Here is a 20,581-nt window from a genome sequence, read left to right as displayed (position 1 = left end):
GGGCCAAAGGCAGGCGCCAAACCGCTGCACCACCCAGGGATCCTGCTCCAATATTTCTTAACTGTGTGATATTTGATAAGTAGCTTAACTTCTATGTGCTTTAGTTTCCTCATCTGTAACAGTAGGGATGATGATGATGATAATGGTAGTACATGCATCATTGGATTGCTAAGAGCATTAAACAGTCAACATTTAAAGTGCTTAGAATAGTGTGTATATGACAAATGGTGTATAAATATTAGCCAATATATATAACGATTTTGCAGATCCTTTAACTCATTGGCTAAGTATCTGCTGATTGACTTTTGTAGCATGTCTATACAGTCTTTGTTGGTTTGTTTGTCTTGTTCCATCCAGAATAGATACCATTATCACTTCTATGTAGTCCTCCTTCATTCTCTAATTTAAGATTAAGTTCCCTCCTAGGCTTTCCTGCTTCAAGTTAAAATAATTACAGATCTTTTCATCTTTCATTGTAGCTTAGATTTTCCTAAACCTTGATTACCTCTTTCCAGTGTGTCCCTAACTCATATCAGGAACGATTTTGCCTGTTCATTAGTGTGACTCTGGATGCCTTTTTAAAAAAGGGTTATTTATTTATTTTAGAGAGAGGGCAAGTGAGTGAGGAAAGGGGCAGGGGGAGAGGGAGAAACTTTAGCAGACTCAAGTGCTGAGTGCAGAGCCCAATGTGGGCTGATCTCAAGACCTGAGATCATGATCTGAGCCAAAACCAAGAGTCCAACGCTCAACCCACTGTTTCACATAGAGGCCCCTCTGGATGCTTTTATTATTCCATTATAATGGGATAATGGTCTCCAAGTTTTGAAAGGCCCACAAGAGATTGTCTAAGGCAATGTCCCTCAAAATGTGGTGTGCATCAGAATCACCGATGGCTCTTATTGCAAATAAGAATGCTTTAGACCCACCCTAAAGATTCTGATTCAGTAGGTCTGCTGGGGGACTCTGACAGCTTTATTTTTCTTTTACAATCTTACAGGTGATTCTGAAGCAGAAGGGTTGGGAGCCACTGCACTAGGACAAATACTTCCCTATAGACAGAACTAGCTAGATGTACTGGGTCAAATACTAAAGAGACTCTTTAATGGAAAGCTGGAGCTTAATGCAGTCAGATATAATCCCATGTTCTCAAGGGGCTCTGTTGTTATTATCATCATTAATAATATTTAAAATGGAATAATAAAGTTAACACTTATATAGCACTTATTATTTACCAGGCAATGTTCTAATGCATTATATTGACATACATCTATCAAGGTATTTCATCTCCATAACACTGTGACATAGAGGCTACGTATCTTACCTTATTTAGCAGAACTACCTACCATCCTTGTTTTCAGAAACAGAAACAGAGACATAGAGAGGATACTAGCTAATCGTAGGGACCACTTACCCTTTGCCAGGTTCTGGGCTCAGTAATTCTTTCACATGCATCTAATCTTCACAACATTTAATGAGGACAGTGAGACCTCAGTGAGGTAAGTTCTTTTCCAAAGTTCCTGCTACTGGTGGGTGACTGCACCACAACAGTTTAGGTTTTCACTGATCTCAAAGTCTGCGAGCCCTAGTTGTCAAGCTAGGTTATTGGCTTTTTTTTTCATAATATGGAGAGTAATAATGAGCATATATCCATCTCTGATTTGTAGACTCTTTCATGGTGAGATAAAGGAGTTGGGAAAGACGTCATTCTTTGAAAGGCCTTTTGAAGCCCTGTTCTGAAGAAAGTAGGAGTTTCATTCAGTAAATTCTAGAGACAGGTCCCCCTAAGAGTGAATCCAATAACCTAGGGCAGGAACCTCTACCATGCCTTCCTCAAAGGAGTCGTTATAAAAATGTTCGCAAAGCCCTAGGTTTTTCAGAGAATGAAATGGAAGAGGAGGGGTTAGTCTCAGGGGCTTCTTGGCTGAAATTTTTCACTTTCTCCTAAGTCTTGCAAATGTTCTCAAACCTCAGAGCACAGGAGGAAAGGTGTTGGTGATGCATCTAGGTATGAAAGGCAATGCCTTTGGGTTTCAAAATACTGAAATTTAGGGGAACATTTTTGATATATTAAGGAGACAGAAAACCCTTGAGCTAGGAACTGGACTAGAAATCTGCTCACTGTGTACTAGTTGGGAGGCTTATACAGATTTTGACATTCTTATCTAGGAGTTGTGTGATCCCAGAGATAAGACAGGAAAGTTCTCTATAGTTCTTTGAGTGCCTGGGAGATTAAGAATACTTTTCTCTTGGGCAGAGTTTTGGATTGTCCCTGCTATTTGTGGGCAGTTGCATTTTGGGACTGGATGAGATTCTACAGATTCAAAGGGGACAACTAATTTCTTTGGGTTATAGGTATTTCCTGTCCTTTACTAAAAATAATATAATAAAAAGGAACAGGAAACACTAATAAGAAGCAACAATATATAAATTGATATGTGGAATTGAATACAAGAAATAGTCTGCCAATGTATAGCAAAAAAAAAAAGTAAATAAATGAGGTGGCAAAGGCCATGTCCATGTGTGGTGACAAAGATGGACTTCTTTGTAGGAGAGATTATGGTATTTGGGGGAGAGGGTAGACTTGCTACTCCAAGTGTGATCTGCAGACCAGCCACATGGACCTTACCTGGGAGCTTGTTAAAATCAGAATCTCAGGCCCCCTTCTAGATCTATTGAATCAACATCTGCATTTTAACAAGCTCAGCAGATGATTTGTTCTCACTTTAAGCTTTGAGAAGTGCTGGGGAGGAAGAGTTATTTAAGGTCTCACGTTTGCTGCTCCAGTTTTGTGTTTCCTCTATGAGGAAATCCCCCTTTTTTTTGTGGCAGGGAAAGGGGAAATGAACCTCTTGAGTGGTAAATGTAGAGACCAATCTTAGAAAAAGCACAGAAGCATATTACTGTCTGCTTCTCTGGTCCTGACAATGAAAGAAAAACCAAGGAATGGCTAGGTCTTTCCATTTACATTACATGTTGTAAATAGGAACACAAAAAATCATTACCTCCTTCTCCATAAACATCTATGAAGCAAGGCTTTGTGCATGTGACACTTACTTGGTTGCGACACTTTTATTCATAGCTGAAAAGTACTGAGAAGCATCCCTAAATCGGCTTCAGATTTGGGGTAGGTGAGGAACTGGTGGGGGAAGTTAAATGAAGTTGGTAAAGAATCATTCTGACAGGATAGGTATTAAGACTAACTACTTGTGTAATGGTATGGGAGCCTGGAGCACTGGCTGTAATTGAAAACCTGAATCTCCCTTTTGTATACAAGGAGACAGTGAAGGCCCCATAGCTGAAAGTATTCTAAAGTTGTTTTCAGCCTATATAGGGACTTTGTCTTATAGTAAAAAGCAGCAATATAAAACCTTTTGTTTTTATTCAATAAACTATTGACCAGTGGAATCTGTGTGACTTTCTCATCATGGAACTGAGTGAAAATACCAGCTACACAGTTTGGGTTCTGATTGTGGTTAAGTATATATTTTAGTAAAAAAAGTTTTGGGCAGTCAAAAAATCCAGGGGTAACCACCTGCTAGTGGTGCAAATGGAGCTGCGCTTCGAAATGTAACACTATTTTGCCAGGCTTCCAGGGACTAAAGGATACCATGAAACATAATTTATGTGCTTAAGTCCATTGTCACATTGAGACAGTTCCTAAACAGTATTTACAAACAATAGCCAGACTTTGGATCCTCAATAAAATGACAAAATGTATTGATAGTCCTGGTAAGTCTGTGACTTCCAGCTACTCAGCCAAGGCTGCAGTTTGTTTAAGAGTACATGGGGAATTACATCAGAATTTGAATCCTGATCCGACTTACTCAATGAGACCTCACAATTATGTTTTCTATCATTCATTAGCAATGAATGAATGGCCTTTCTTGGTTATATCTCCTGGAAAGAACTGGAGAATCATCTACTTATGTCTAGAAAAACCTACCAATCAGTCAATGAGCCAGTCTACCAACCATGCAGCCAATTTATCTGAACACCAATCAAGCAAGCAACAAATCAATTGAATTCCACAAATTCTTAAGCTCTTTGTACCAGACACTGTGCTAGGTGAGGATGGTATAAAATTTAATAAGATAAGGTCCCTGGTCTTGAGGAAAAGACAGGCATTTAAAGAAAAACATTATATGATAAGCGATAAAATAGAGGACACCATGTTTTCTGCCTGGAAATAGTGGTGAGATGGAGGGACAGGTCCAGGTAAGATATATAAAGGAGATGACATTTCAACTTTGTTTTAAAGAATGAGTCTGAATGGTGAGATAACCTCTCCAGAACTAGGTCACAGCATGAGCAAGATCATGGAGGCATCAAAGGTCATGGTTTGTTTACAGAACAGTGAAGATTGAAGATAGCATGGGGGTGGGGAAGTCATGTCATATAAGTGCCATCTTCCACATGCCTAAATAGATTAATCTGAGCTCACATTACAGCTGCTCAGCAGCTGGATTTCTCTAAAATAACCCAAATAGGCTTGAAAAATTGTCATTTCCCACATGGAAGAATTTAGACCCCCTACTAAGCCAAATGTTTTCATCTGAATATTAAAAGGTTTGGGTAGCTAGATCATTTCTAAGGGCTCTTCCAACCCTAATGTTTTTAGTTTCCATGTTTATGTTCAAAAGATGGGTAATTAGATAGAAATGCTTATACCTTAAAGGAAGGAGGTATATTTCAAGCTGAAAGGTATCATTAGGTATTTAAATCTGTTCTCGAATTCTGCCTTAATGTCACAGCTCTAAGATGTTAGTTTGAACTCTTTGATAGTTCTTAACTTTGACAAAGATGCTAAGGAAGAAGGCATGTGCCAAAAAAAAAAGGGAAGGCATGTGCCTTGTCAACTTTTTTTTCTTTGTCTTGTGTTTACTTTTTCTGATTTAAAGAATGGCTTGTAAGGAAAATACACTCAAGTGTCTGTGCTGTGTATGTCATTGTGCTGATTTGCATGAGACTTCTTAGCTGCATGGTGATTAGAAGAAAGAACACAAGGCCCTAGAAGAGGGAGCTGTTACAAAATGTCAATGAAGATGATTCATCATAGCAGATGACCAGGCTTGTCTCTAGGCCTACTGACCAAGAGAAAGTTTTATCTGTGATACCTTCTCATTTCCCCTTTCTATATCCTTGTCTCCCCTGCCTTTTTAAAAGATTTTTCTTATTTATTTATCCATTAGAGACACAGTAAGAGACGCAGAGACAGAAGCAGACTACCTGCAGGAAGCCCGTTACAGGACTCGGCTCACTCAGGGTGTAAGCCGAAGGCAGCAGCTCAACCACTGAGCCACTCAGGTGTCCCTATCCTTGTCCCCTTTATTCTCCTTTCCCTTGGAAGTACCATATAGTCATCTGGAAAGAGGAGATATTTTTGGCAAGGAATTTACTAGCATCCCTTGACTATCATTACATGGATAACCACCTATTCTATCTACTTACATGTTGAGCCCTTAATAGGTCTACCTGCTTGTAAGACAGTCAGAAGTCTTGGCAAAGATTTTCTCCTTAACCAAACTTTAGTCAGGTTCCTCTGAGTCTTCTTCTCAATTAGGTCTTGACCTTGGCTGAGCCCAGATTTAGTGAAGAATTCTGCTAGGGCAATATATCGAGAATCCCCTCACCTTTGGAATCTAATCAAGCTCCTCTTTTCTTGTTTATGTGTGATCATGCCCCTCATTGCAGGAAACCTATCAAGTCAGTTTAGTAAGAATCTCTCTACCCTTGATATCTAATCAAGTTCCATGTCACAATTTCCCCTTCACTGTTCTCTTCCCTCTTCTCATTTGCCACAAATCCCCAGTTGTCTTTGCTGTATTGGAAACTGAGTTCAGTCTCTCTCCCTTATTGTGATAGTCTCTTCCTTATTGCAGTAATCTTGAATAGAGTCTTCCTTACCATTTTAACAACTGCCAGAATAATTTCTATTTTTTTAAAGATTTTATTCATTCATTCATGAGAGACACAGAGAGGGGCAGAGACACAGGCAGAGGGAGAAGCAGGCTCCATGCAGGGAGCTTGATGTGGGACTCGATCCCCGGCCTCCAGGACCACAACCTGGGCCGAAGGTAGCGCTAAACTGCTGAGCCACCCAGGCTGCCCTGCCAGAATAATTTCTCTTTGACAGTCTGCCTGAGTCTTTGTGGTAGGCAGGATTCTAAGATAGCACCCATAACCTTCACCACTACCCCCAGGCCCCAGGTGTTACTCCCGTGCTTATGTTGTTACATAGCCAAAGGAATTTTGCAGATGTAATTAAGGTCACTAACCAGTTGACCTTAAGGTAACGAAATTGTGGTGGCTGGCTTAACCCAATCATGTGAGCCTGTTAAAAACAGAATTTTCCCATCTGGTAGCAGAAGAGGAAGTCGGAGAGATTCAAAGAATGAGAAAGGATTTAATGTACTATTGGTGATTTGAATACGGAGGAGCTAGATGGAAAGGATCTGAGAGTGGCTTCCAGGAGCTAAGAGTAGTCCATGGTCAACAGCTGGAAAATGGGACTTTGGTCCTATAGTTGCAAGGAACTGAATTCTGCCAACAACTTGAATGAGCTTGGAGATAGATTCTTCCCCTTGAGCCTCTTGATAAGAGCCCAGGCTAGTTCATCTTGATTTTTTCAATTGTTGATACCTTGATTTTGGCCTTAATGAGACCCTAAGCAGGGAACTCGGTGAGCCTGTTCTGACTTCTGGCCTACAGAACAGGGAGCTAATAAATGGGTGTTATTTTAGGCCACAAAGTTTGTGGTAATTTGTTACACACCAATAAAAAAACCAATAGATCTTATTGACATATCAGGGAGAAGGTTGATCGACTGCCAACTTTTAGTCAGCTCTGTAATCTCCTCTATGTGGCATAAAACCATACGGCCAGGTTTTTCTTAAATTCAGTCAGCTCAACTCCCTAATTTAAAAGATAGGTAAAATCAACTTTAGGATTTCATGTGGCATGAGAAATTGAAAATAGAAGTCAGCGGCGTTTATAACACAAACTCATTCATTCACTTAACAAATATTTATTGGAGGTCTACTATGTGTAAAGCACAAATTATATTCTGAATGACCCAGGGTTTTATAGTCATCTGATTTCTTACATCTGCTTTTGTTTGTTTGTTTGTTTGTTTTTATAGAATTAGAACCTACATGAGGACAATCATTTTTTTGCTAGCTGTTGCTTACCCTACCTATATTAGTCAGGGTTATCCAGGGAGACAGAACCAATAGGATTGCAGATGTAGATATATAGAGAAACATAGATATAAACAGAAATCTATATAAATCTAGATCAAATATATCTCTATGTTTTTAATCTCTATCTCTATTTATCTATCTAGATATTTAATTTAAGGAATCGGCTCATGCCATTGTGGAGGCTTGGCATATCTCTGCAAGGTATGCCATCAGGCTGTAGATACAGGAAGAGTTGCAGTTCAAGTCCAAAAAAATCAGCTAGCAGAATTCATTGTTCTTTCAGGGAGGTCATTTTCTCTGAAAGCCTGATTAGATGAGGCCCACCCACATTATGGAGGGTGTTCTGCTTTACTCAAAATCTACAGATTTAAATGTTAATCTCATTTAAAAAATATCTTTATAGGGAAGCCCCAGTGGCTCAGAGGTTTAGCACCGCCTTCAGCCTAGGGCGTGATCCTGGAGACCCAGGATCGAGTCCCATGTCAGGCTACCTACATGGAGCCTGCTTCTCCCTCTCCCTGTGTCTCTGCCTCTCTCTCTCTCTCTCTGTGTGTGTCTCTCATGAATAAATAAATAAAATCTTTAAAAAATACCTTTATAGAGACATCCAGAATAATGTTTGACCAAATATCTGGGTACCGTGGTCTGGCCAAGTTGACACATAAAATTAACCATAGCACAACCTGTCATGAATGGAGTAGTTGAAGATCAGGCTTCTACCTTTTTCTGACAGTCAACAGGGAAAGAACCATATTTATTCACTTGCCAGAGACAATTTACTGCCAGAGAGAGAATGAGAGAGTTCCCTTGCCTACCCAGTGACTTCTGTCCCATACCTAGCAACCTGATGAACCTTTCTTCTTTTCTTGAAGAGGATCCAGGAGAGGGTTGGAGAAAAGAATAGGAAGTTTCTCATAAGCTCCAGAGATAACAGAAATGTCCTGAGACAGGAACCTGAGGAGTAGAAGAGTTCTTCCAAAATGCAGTGCCTGCCTTCAAAGAACTTATAACCTAATTGGAATAATACAGAAATGACTGGTGACCCTTGCATCTCCTGTTCTTGGGAGGAGAAATCAAAGAATTTGTATAATCAACACCACACGATTGGCCTTCTTTATCAGCGGTTTCCCTTTCCATGGTTTCAGTTACCCGTGGTCCACTGCAGTCCAGAAGCAGATGATCCTCCTTCTGATGTATTGTTGGAAGGTCAATAGTAGCCTAACACTACATCACATGCCTACTTACGTCATTCACCTCACATTATCCCATCACATGGGCATTTTATCATTTCACTTCATCACAAGAAGGGTGAGTACAGTACCATACAGTATTTTGAGAGGGAGACCACATTCACATTTATTACAATATGTTGTTATAAGTGTCCTATTTTATTATGAGTTATTATCGTTAATCTCTGTGCCTAAATTTATTATCGTTAATCTCTGTGCCTTAATTTATAAATTAAGTTTTAGCATAGGCATATATGTATAAGAAAAAAAATGGTATATGTAGGGTTCAGCACTGTCTGCAGTTTCAGTCATCTCCTGGGAGTCTTGGAACATATGCCCCATAGATAAGGGGGAGACTATTGTAAATCATGTATGGAAGAATAATTCCACCCATGAGTTATAAACTCGGTGATTCAAAGTTATCAATTGGGCAGGAAAAGGTCATACTGCTACTTTCTTCAAGACCAACAGAGTCTTGGGAATAAGAGCCTGAGCTCAGATAGCCCCGAGTTCAAATAGTGACTAGGGCCACCTGCTGTGCGTGCGTGCATGTTTGTGCATGTGCATGTGTGAGGAAGCATGTGTGTCCGATCTATAAAATGGGGGTATGCATATCCACCTCACATGGCTTTTGTGAGGATGGTTTAAGATATCTTATGGAAGGAAACTCAAACAGTGCCCAGAACATAGTAAGAGATTGACAAGCTGGAGTTTGGATTATTGTGAATAGTAGCAGTACGATCAGGAGAGCTACAAGAAACGGGGTGCGTGAAGTGAGTCCATTCTTGAACATTTCCTGAACAGTACGGGCTTATTTATGGACCTGCTCACCTTTGTCAGTGGATAGCAGATGGCGAGCAATGGATCTTTTCTCAATCCCTTCTTCTTGTCTCATAAGTGACATTAACAGGACCAGTACATATGAAGTAAATATGAAAAATCAAAAATACGTATATTGTTTACCTTGCACATTATTTGCTGTCTTATATTGTGCCATGACTTTTGTATCGAGCTTTGTGACCTTGAATGGAAACAGCAAGTTACTTTGGATTTAATTGTTATAATTTATTGCTTTTTCTGCCTTCAGCTGCTGACTGTAAATTTTTGTAGAGAAACACAAAATCGCTTCCTGTTCTTGACACATAAAGGGCTTTTTCCCCCTAGTTATGCTCATAATTTTATGCTGGGTGACCTTTGCATCTGTGGCTTGGTTTTATGATTTAAAAACTGCGCTTTGGCTGACAGACAATTCTGGAAATGATTTTTTTTAACCTAATGCAAATTGCCTGAGCCCAAGACATAACGCGAGTTCCTCTCTTTATATTTCCTGTTAGCATCACCAGCGTCATGCTGCCTATAAATCAATTAATCTGCCCTGGATGAGAGGCTCAAGTCCTGTGAAAACCGTTTGAGAAAATACCTTTGTTTCTACCAACTTTCATTTCCAACATGGAATTCCTGTAAAATCACATTAAGAGGCAGTTGGAACTAAAAACAATCAATTAGTTTCTTGTTTAGATAAAAGGCTCAGTTCTGATCTATAACGAGGACCATCTGAGTGGGAAAGAAGAATTTTAGTACTGATTATGACTCAGTTGTGTCTGAAGCCTTACCCTCTCTTTCTTCCCCTGTTGTGTGTGAAGAGAAGAAAGCACCATAGGTAATTGGTATATGCAGCCCCCGCTGGTTTTTGATTGTGGAAACACAGGCCAAGGCCTGAGCATCTTGTTGACTCAGTTGAACAGATGGAAAGCATGAAGATTCACCCTCATCAGCAGGTTAGAATTTGGCAACTTGAGCTTATGAGATTCAATATGCATATGAATAAATAATAAGGAAGAAAAAGTATTTATCCCCAACAAACTTAAATAATTGTTCTTTTCACAAAAATGCAATAAAAGCAAAATTAAAAGAAGTATTTTATTTTCTCATAAGCACTAATGAACAAGGGCAAAGTGGTCCTGGACTTGGAACTGTAGCTCATAAGACCCATTTAAGGCTGTACCATCCATAAACCCCTTAGCAGGCCGATTTCCTGTTGAAATCTACGGGGAATTCACCAACTTCTGGAGGAGAAGATCAAGTCTCAGAGAAGCTTCTGCCTGTAAATTCATTCACTTCCCTCTCTTCTTTTTATGGTACATATATTATGATGATCAGTTTTATTACTGCTAGAGCTATTTAAGAGAAAACATGCAGGCAGATGATTAAGGCTGACCACGTCCAATGGTGAAGTTACCACAAGGCCTTGCAAAAGGACAGTGCTAACCTGTGCACAGACTCGTTTGATTTTTGCATTCATTTCTTTATATATTATACACATACACAGGGAACAAAATGTGAAACTAAGGGGGCAGAGCAGACATTAAGGGGTGGAAAACATTTTCACAGCAGTATCTTGTCAGCTTTCCAGTATCCTCTGACTTATCAAGATCCAGACTCTCACAGCTGGTGCACATTTTGATGCCAAATGACCGGCATGGCTGAAATTAGAAGTCACCACGTCTCCCTGTATCAATTTAGTCTTCTCGTTGTCCCGGGTAACTTCCGAACATAAGTTTGGATTTTAAAGAGGATATATTTTTTGGAGATGTGGGCTTTTTGAACTTAAGTCTAGGCCAAGTAGATATATGGCTGAGAAGTAAAGTGAAATGAAAACCCTGCTAAGTGCCTTCTTTTAAGTTGTCAACCAGGGATGTGCCAAAGCTATTGGCAGAAGTTCAGGTTCTTTCGAACAAGGGCAACTTACCAATCCAAGAACCAAGGACAGCAAAGGAACTATGTGCTTGTGCTCTCCCATATTGGCTCATTAGGTTTGAGTCACCCATTCTTAATAGGAATCATTCTCTGGCTGCTAACAATATCAACCTAACAAGAGCAGGCCCAAATTTAGGGTTCTTAAGGGCTTTTAAGAGGACAAGGGAGCAACAACAGCAATTCTAACAGTAGAGAGGTTGAACTAAGGTTGAGACAAGAGTGGTGGTGTATCCATCTGAGAAAAGGTGTTCTGAGTGTCTGATTCATGAGATCAATTTGAAGAGTAAAACAAAATGTTTTAGAAGGTTTCCGGATCACATGTGCATGAATGTGTGTGTGTGCACATATGCACACTCATGATGTCTGTGCTTGCAAATAGGGATCTCATAATGTCCTCATGACATCATCTTTTGGAGAGAAATGTTTTTTTCAGCTATCAGGTTTTGAAGGTTTGGTCCAGTCCAGTTTCTGAGCCCCTCCAATGTGAAGAGAGCCAAAAGATCCTTGTGGTTGCAGGATTTTAGAATTAGCCTCATTTCCATTGGCCTTGAACATCTAATGTGCTTGGTGGTGTTTTTAGTTCCCTCATATGCTTACCAAATCATAACTTTCCCACTCCCACCATGTCCACCTGGCTTCTGTGCCCGAGTTCATGGTGTAGTTTTGAGTTTCCCACTGGGAGTAAGTTTGTTTTTGATACCTGCCCACTTGGCTCAGTTCTTATACTCAGATACTGACTCTTTCCTTCACCAAGCCCTACATTTAAGAGTTCCTTTAAACTTGTGACATTGGCCTGCCTGCTGCTCTAACAAATACCCTACAGCTGAATCAGTGCCCCTCACCGTGGTTGGACAGACTGCAGGCTTCTTTTGCCTCCTCACTCGAATAGATTGAGAAGTCAGAGCATGCCATTCACCTGAGATTTTCTGCCTGATGACACTCAACATCGGAAAGTTCATACTTTGACAAAAAAGGCATGTTGAGGTTAGAATACCGTGAAATGTCAAAATGAATGGAAGTATTAAATAACGAGTAATCTTAGTGTGTTTTAGTAGTATATAACCTATTTGTATATAGTTTTTGAACAACTAATCACTGGCCTAATGTACTCCTTGTTCTGGCTCTGATTTGGTCATTAACAGTACCAATTTATATCAATGTTTCCTTTCATATATGTTACAAACTTTATTGCAAAGTTTATAAGCAATGATTGTCACACATATGTGGAAGTGAGGTATACATTTTAATGAAATATGTCATATATTTATAATTAATTGAATACAACAGGTAGGAAACATACTGGTTTTATATAAACCAAATTTAGAATTTAAAGGATTTCTAAGTTGGTCTTCTTTATTTTTTATTTTTTATTATTTTTTAATTTTATTTATCTATTCATGAGAGACACAGAGAGGGAGAGGCAGAGACACAGGCAGAGAGAGAGGCAGGCTCCATGTAGGGAGCACAGTGTGGGACTCGATCCCAGGACTCCAGGATCACGCCCTGGGCCAAAGGCAGGCACTAAACCTCTGAGCCACCCAGGGATCCCTATTTTTTAATTTTTTAAAGTAACCTCCATGGCCAATGTGGGGCTTGAACTCATGACCCTGAGATCAAAAGTTGCATGCTCTACAGCTTGGCATCCTTTAGAAAGAGACTGGGGGGCAGGAGATAAAAGATAAAGGAGGAAGAACTTAATTATGATGAATCATTTTAGTAGCAGAGAATATATTTCCCCATTATTTCTCTACTTTTCTGGGTTTTCATAACAGTAAATACACTATATGTGGTAATTTTATAAAGGTGCCAAATTATAAATAATACTTCCTATCACTGCTAAACCAATAGAGGACTTTTAAATCTGTAACCAGTGCTAAAATATGACATTTTCATAAAATACATTTCCATTTTCTCCATGTTGATACCTTGTTACCAATAATTGCCAAAATCTTATAGTGGGACCTAAATAAATTTCTACATACCCAGAGGAGGGGAGGGATGGTCCTACCTTCCAAAGCTGCCAGATTTGCTTCTTTGGGGTCTCCTGAAGTGTGCAACGGGGAGGTCAAGCATAGAAAGTGGTGAGGCAACTCGGAGCCCATGGACACTTACTTCTGCTCTCTGCAGAACACTTTTTGTGCAGACTTTGGGGTAAAAATCCTGCTCTATACATATGTGTATTTATTTATTTATTTATTTATTTATTTATTTATTTAAAGGTTTAAAATATGTTGCTGATTAACAAGAACTAAAATTGAGATTAAGAGGGGCTGAAATGTCAGGCTGAGACATGTTCCTGAACACAGAATTGCACACATGAGTTCACTACTCCAGCGCATGTGTACAGATACTTAGCTATGTGAATTATAATTTTTCCAATACTAGGCAACCAAAGGAATTCCAGAAACAAATTAGATGTTGAAGCAAATGGCAGTTCAATTGACAACCATAACCCCAGATTTCAAAACTTCATGTATATCCCAGACAGTTTTGTGCTTGTCATTAACTGACTTGGTAATAAGTAGATAGCTTCACCTTTGAGCTCATACAATAAACCCAACAAAATCAGGTCGATATATGGAAGTTCCATGTAAGATCATGTTTTTTAAAAATCTCACTGATAAAAAACTTATAAGCTTTAAGGCTCACTGATTTAATGAAAATAGTGTCTCTTTTACTATAATGATAATGATAATAATAATCATTTTTACAAAGTATGATCTTATCCATGATCTCATTTGTTCCAACAGCCTAGTTAAATAGGTAGCATGGGAATTGTCATTTCTATTTTACTGAGGAGAAAATTAAAGCTCAAAAAAGTAAAATGACTTACTCAGAGTCACAGGGTTATTGTGGCCCAAAGCCAAGATTCCAATCCAATTCTTGATTCCTCACTCAGCGATTTTTACTCAGCCCGCCTTGCAGCCACACTGCCTGAATGTTCCTGGTTCTGAAGTTAGGGACCCTTTCTCCTGGGTGGAGTGCCTCTGATGCCAAGGTTCACAGGAAGGTGCATTGGTCTCTCAAGGAGGGAGATTCTTGGTGCACTGTAGATTCTGACCAGTGTGGTGAATTAGGAGGTGCCACACTGGACTTGAATGGTGATGTGAGCCTAAGATGAGAAGTTAATTAGACCTTTCGATATCTAATGAGGGTTCACATAATTTATCACCAGTAGAGAGCACTATAAGATTAGAATTAATGGCGGGCCTTCCTCGAAGAAAGGATTGTTTATACCATGAATGTATTACCAAGGCAGAGTTAAAATGATTGATTTTAAGCAAGAATGATCTGCCCTTGTAATAGTAGATCATTTCCATCAGTTGAATCTTTAGAGAGCAGTCATTCAAAACTTGCATTTAAATATAATATCAATATTAAAAGAAGTAGGCATTGCTTGCTTGCTGAAGTGAAATGGAAGAGACTCAATTCTGAATCAGAACCCAGGCTTGCCTGCTTTCTCCTTGAATATCTTGCTTCCAAACTGCTGTTGGAGTGTTTGTAACGTAGGGCTCCTGTTGTTGCAAATGGGACTTCACACATACAGAATAGGCTCTAACATCAGTTAGTCGAAAATATTACAGGGCTTCATTCCGATTGCTTTTATTTCTCTTGCTTGGCATTTGTGGCTGCTGGGTTTTCTTGAAACATTTTTCTGGTTATAAATATAAAATCAAGATTCATTTCAGAAGTAGCCTTCAGTGTATTCATTGTATTCACATAGTTAAAAGACATGCAGTAAATACAAATCAGAGCTCACAGTCGATGGACTGAAATATTGGCATTTAGTTGCAACCCGATTATGGTATTTTACTAGTCTAAACACTGAGATGTATCACACAATGACTTTCGTGCTGTGGAAAGCTTTGAAATGGATCTGCCTTAAAGATAGATGCATTTACACTTCATATGTTTTCCATCATTTTTTTTTTTTTACCAATTTGCCAGCTCCCCAAACTAGCGGTATTTAAACAAATTCTTCCCCCACAGCCATTTTGTTCTCTGATTTCACCCTGCCGTGAAGTCTCAATGTGAAATTGGCGATAGCATGATTGATCATTTAGCTGACAGCATAATCATGAGCACAGGGTAGAAACTTAGCTTCATATCCAGTAAGAGGAGAAGCTGGAACGCAGAGGTATTAAAATACGAGTATCTCAAACGAAAACAGAGGTAACATGAGAGCTTTAATGTTTGAATAAATCTTTCCCCCCCCTGATAAATGTGCTTTCCTTTTCAATTTTGTTTCAGTACTCAGGTTTTCTTATAAGTAGTATATTTATTGAAAAAGGCTCTCTTCCTTTACCCCTCCTTTATGACAGCCATGAAAGAACGCCCTCCTTTCTCCCCCTTGCAAAATGAGCCTGCAAACGCTCTCTCCTCTAAGTCCTTAGTGACTTGTTTGCCTGAATAAGGAAGGGGCATGTCTGTAGTAATATTGCATGTTGGATGAGCCCCATTCAGAAAACAATCACAACCAGGTTTCTGTTTATACATGTGCCATTAGGTGGACTTACTGTCACGGTGAGATGTTAGCTAGCCAACCAGGTGCACTGCACGTGGAGATGAGGACTTTGCATTTTTAAACACGCAAGGAAGCTAACTACTGGCATGAAAATTGGGTCCCTCAAACATAGGTTCTGTTGTTTTCTTTCCCTGAAGGGGCTCTATCTGCGCTTACCTAGTATACTGAACCACTGTGCCCATTGTTGCTATTGAATACCAAGTCCATTAACAAAGATTTTTATAGCCTTCAATAGGGTTTTCAATTGGAGGTTGTTGTTTTTAATTTTACATTTCATATAAGGATTGGCATTTTAAGGCTACTGTGAACGTTGATTTACTGACAGTGATAGATAACATCTATGAAATACAGAATACGGTTCTCTGGAAAATACTGGTGTGAACATACATATAACAGAAGAATATATGATGAAAAGATTTCAAATTATTTGTGTTAAATATCCAATGAGACAATGGATAAAGAATGCCCCTTGTATACTCTAGAATCCTACCATAGCAAGGTAGTATTTTTGTAGCAATATTTCAAATCCTACATATTTTGAATCTATTCTTTGGGGCTGACAGTTTTTATGTATACATGAATGTCTCTGAAGTGAAGGTATGAGCAGAGGTTAACTAATAAGCCAAAAAAGGCAAATACCGAGGTGCTTCCACTCAGCCTGTGTGAAGAAAGAGAGTAAAAAAATCCAGAAAGTATCCCGAGGCTTTCTGTATGTTATAGGGCCCTTGCTCTTTCCAGCCCTTTCCAATTCACATTTTTTGTTGTTCAGTTGTTCAACAATTGCTTATCATTTTTGCTTTATATTTGACTTATTGTCTTGTTCTCATAGTTGAGCTTAGAAATGGTAAATTAAAAGCATGAACAGAGGAACTTATCAGAGCTCCCATCACTGAGCAGAAGCTCTCAGATTTGGGGTGTGGTTCACTTGTGCCTTTCATGTAATTTTTGCTCTCTTTGCAGGCCAGCCTTGTTCTGCAGAGAACTTGTGGCTGCTGTTTTTCTCATTATTTCCTTATTTTAGGTACCAGTGATGTGCATGTGGGGGGCTTTAAAAATATCCTTCTTGTGCTGTATGTGTCCTCCTAACATATACCTAAAAGTCATGAGCATCCAGGGTAATAGGATAGACTTGAGACATGTCAACGTTTTTCTTGTCTGGAAGATCTTTTATTACACAATAATAGAAAAGTAGAAAATTTGGAGCCAGAACAGAAAATACAGGTCTCTAAATATCATGTGATCCTCTCTCTACACTACGTAGGACAGAGTTTGGCATAACCCATCTTGGACCAGGTCCAGTGTGGTATTCAGTTACTGGCAGTGCTAGAAACACTTGGTAAATCATGGACTCGCTACTATCCAAGCAGTTCTGTGGCTCTGACCCCAAGGCTGGTATAACAGCAGGACTTCTGTGTATTACACACAAAGATGGAGATGTAGGGAGTGATCTTGTCCACCCACTCTCCAATGGCATTTAACACATTCTTCTGTTTAATCCTGCACGTTTGTAGACTAGTATTACATTTGTTCCAATAACTCTTTGATTCTTAATATTCCCTCAAAATTGACTTCAGGAAGAATCTGTTATATCATTCTGCCATCACAGCCAGGGCCACATTGTAGACACTCAGTAAATTTTCATTTTAGTAATGAATGAATGAATGAATGTGTTAGGATGAAAATAAGGGTTTACAAATTAGATTCATTTTGTTGGTCTTTCACCCTGGTACCTCTAATTATGTTTCTCCTTTCAAAGATTGATCTCAAGCAATATTGTTGCTGTTTCTAATTTAAAAATCTCCATCTCCTTATATTAATTGAGAAAATGTTTACCAAATACCTGGAATGGTTCTTGATACATGGTAGACGGGCACTACTAGAATAAAAGTTTGCTAAACTCTTCTTTTCCAACTAGGGCTGGGCAGAATGACTCCCACCAAGAAAGGAGGTGAGAAGAAGGGCCGTTCTGCCATCAACAAGGGTAGTGACCAGAGAAAACACCATTAATATTCATAAGCACATCCATGGAGTGGGTTTCAAGAAGTGTGCCCTGGGGCACTCAAAGAGATCCAAAGATTTGCCATGTAGTAGATGGAAACTCCAGATGTGTGCATTGACACCAGGCTCAACAAAGTTGTCTGGGCTAAAGGAATAAGGAATGTTCTGTACCATATCTATGTGTGATTGTCCAGAAAATGTAATGAGGATGAAGATTCACCAAACAAGTTTTATACATTGGTTCTCTATGTACCTGTCACCACTTTCAAAACTCTACAGGGGAGCTGGGGTGCCTCAGTCTGTTATGAATCTGACTTTGGCTCAAGTCATGTTCTTGGGGTCTTGGGATCGAGCCCTGCGACAGGCTCTGTGCTCCGTGGGGAGTCTGCTTCTCCTTCAGACCCTCCCCCAACTTGTGCTCACTCTCTCAAATAAATAAATCAAATCTTTAAAACAAATCTACATTTAGTGTGGATGAGAACTAACCACTGATTGTGAGATAAAACTATAAAACTGCAAAAAAAAATAAAAACAAAGTTTGTTGAAAATAATGTGACTTGTACTGGTAGGTTCAATTATTTTAAATAAAAGAAAGAATAAAAGGGTACGGCATCTATGAGCTATAATGCAAACAAAGGAATTTAGGGCTAGGCATTGGCTTTATACCATATATAGAGAAAAAGGTGAAAGGGAAGAAAAATCCAAGAAGAAGGAAGAAAGGAAAGAATTGTTTCAGTCTCCTACTGATTGACATTTCATCTTATTTTGGATAAAAATAAATGTCATTCTTCATGCTTTTTTGACATTTAAAAATTGTGATAAAATACATGTAACAGAATTTACCATTTTAAAGTGTACAATCCAGCAATATTTAGTACACCTACAATGTTGTGCATCCATCACCACTATCTAGTTCCAGAGCACTTTTTTTACCCCAAAGAAACCTCATACTCATTAGCAGTTACTCTCTACTTTCCTCTCCTCTAAATCCTCTATGGTTTGCTTACTGTGGATATGTAATATAAATGGAATCATATAATATGTGGCATTTAGCTACTGATTTATTTCATTTAGCGTAAAATTTTTGAGATTTATGCATGCAGTATCTATCAGGACTTAGCACTTCATTCCTTTTTATGGCTGAATAATGTTCCATTGTGTGGCTAGACCACATTTTGTTTATCCATGAATCTATTGATAGACACTTAGGTTATTTCCACCTTTCGGTTATTGTGAATAGTGCTGCTGTGAACATTTTTGTACGAGTTTTAATCTGAACACCTGTTTTCAATTCTCTTAAACATATACATAGGTGTGGAATTGCTAGGGCATATGGTAATTCTATGAATAGCTTATTAAGGAACCGCCATAGTGTTTTCTGCAGTGGCTGAGTCATTGTACATTCCCACCAGCAATGTATAAAGGTTCCAACTTCACATCTTCACCCTCATTTATTATTATTTTTTTATTTTTATTTTTTTGTATACATTTTTATTGGAGTTCGATTTGCCAACATATAGTCTAACCCTCAGTGCTCATCTCATCAAGTGCCCCCCTCAGTGCCCGTCACCCAGTCACCCCATCCCCCCGCCCACCTCCCTTTCCACCTACTTCTTGTTTGTTTCCCAGAGTTAGGAGTCTCTCATGTTCTGTCTCCCTCTCTGATATTTCCCACTCATTTTCTCTCCTCTCCCCTTTATTCCCTTTCACTATTTTTTATATTCCCCAAATGAATGAGACCATATAATGTTTGTCCTTCTACAATTGACTTACTTCACTCAGCATAATACCCTCCAGTTGTATCTACATTGAAGCAAATGGTGGGTATCTGTCCTTTTTGATGGCTGAGTAATATTCCATTGTGTATATAGACCACATCTTCTTTATCCATTCATCTTTCGATGGACACCGAGGCTCCTTCCACAGTTGGCTATTATGGACATTGCTGCTAGAAACATACCCTCACTTATTATTTTCCACTTTTCAAATTGTAGCCATCCTAGTGGGTGTAATCCCTTTTCACTCTAAATGTCCTTCCAAACCTCCACTTTGGAAGTCTGCAGTACTGTGCAGGGCACACATGAGGCATTCTGTGCCACCAGTGCTGGCTGAGGGCCACATGGTGAAGGAGACACAGTTTGGCTTTTGTGCCTTTATATCCCCATTCTGTATCTTTCCTTTTTTTTATTTATTTATGATAGTCACAGAGATAGATAGATAGATAGATAGATAGATAGATAGATAGATAGAGAGAGGCAGAGACACAGGCAGAAGGAGAAGCAGGCTCCATGCTGGGAGCCCGACGTGGGATTCGATCCTGGGTCTCCAGAATCGTGCCCTGGGCCAAAGGCAGGCGCTAAACCGCTGCGCCACCCAGGGATCCCCTGTATCTTTCCTTTATCCACTTTCATTAATGCTTCTTTTCTTTTTTCTAGTGCTTAGTTTCTGCCTTGCTCAAGGTTTGATTTATTCACATCAAGAGAATTTGACAGCATCTCATTCCTGATGGGGGGTGTTTAATTTTAATAGGTCAACTAAACTTCTGAAATTTCCTGCATTAGTCAGTAGACACAGTTTTAGGAGACAGGGAGTAGACAGTAGGCTTGCTATGAGCAGCTACTAAACACAGTGTTTGTGACTTCATAGTCTGTTGATTGGGTAAATAAGCAATGCCTAGTGTAAACAAGGCTCTCGTCATAAAGCACATCAAAAAGAGTCTATTAGTCACTTGTCAGGAGAGCAGTCATTCATTCATTTAATAACAATTTGCTAGGGCAGCCCAGGTGGCTCAGTGGTTAAGCACTGCCTTCAGCCTAGGACCTGATCCCAGAGACCTGGGATCAAGTCCCATGTCAGGCTCCTTGCATGGAGCC

This window comes from Canis lupus, chromosome X (assembly GCF_048164855.1).
Source record: "Canis lupus baileyi chromosome X, mCanLup2.hap1, whole genome shotgun sequence".
NCBI classification, from domain to species: Eukaryota; Metazoa; Chordata; class Mammalia; order Carnivora; family Canidae; genus Canis; species Canis lupus.
Note: the sequence above shows the minus strand (reverse complement) of the source record.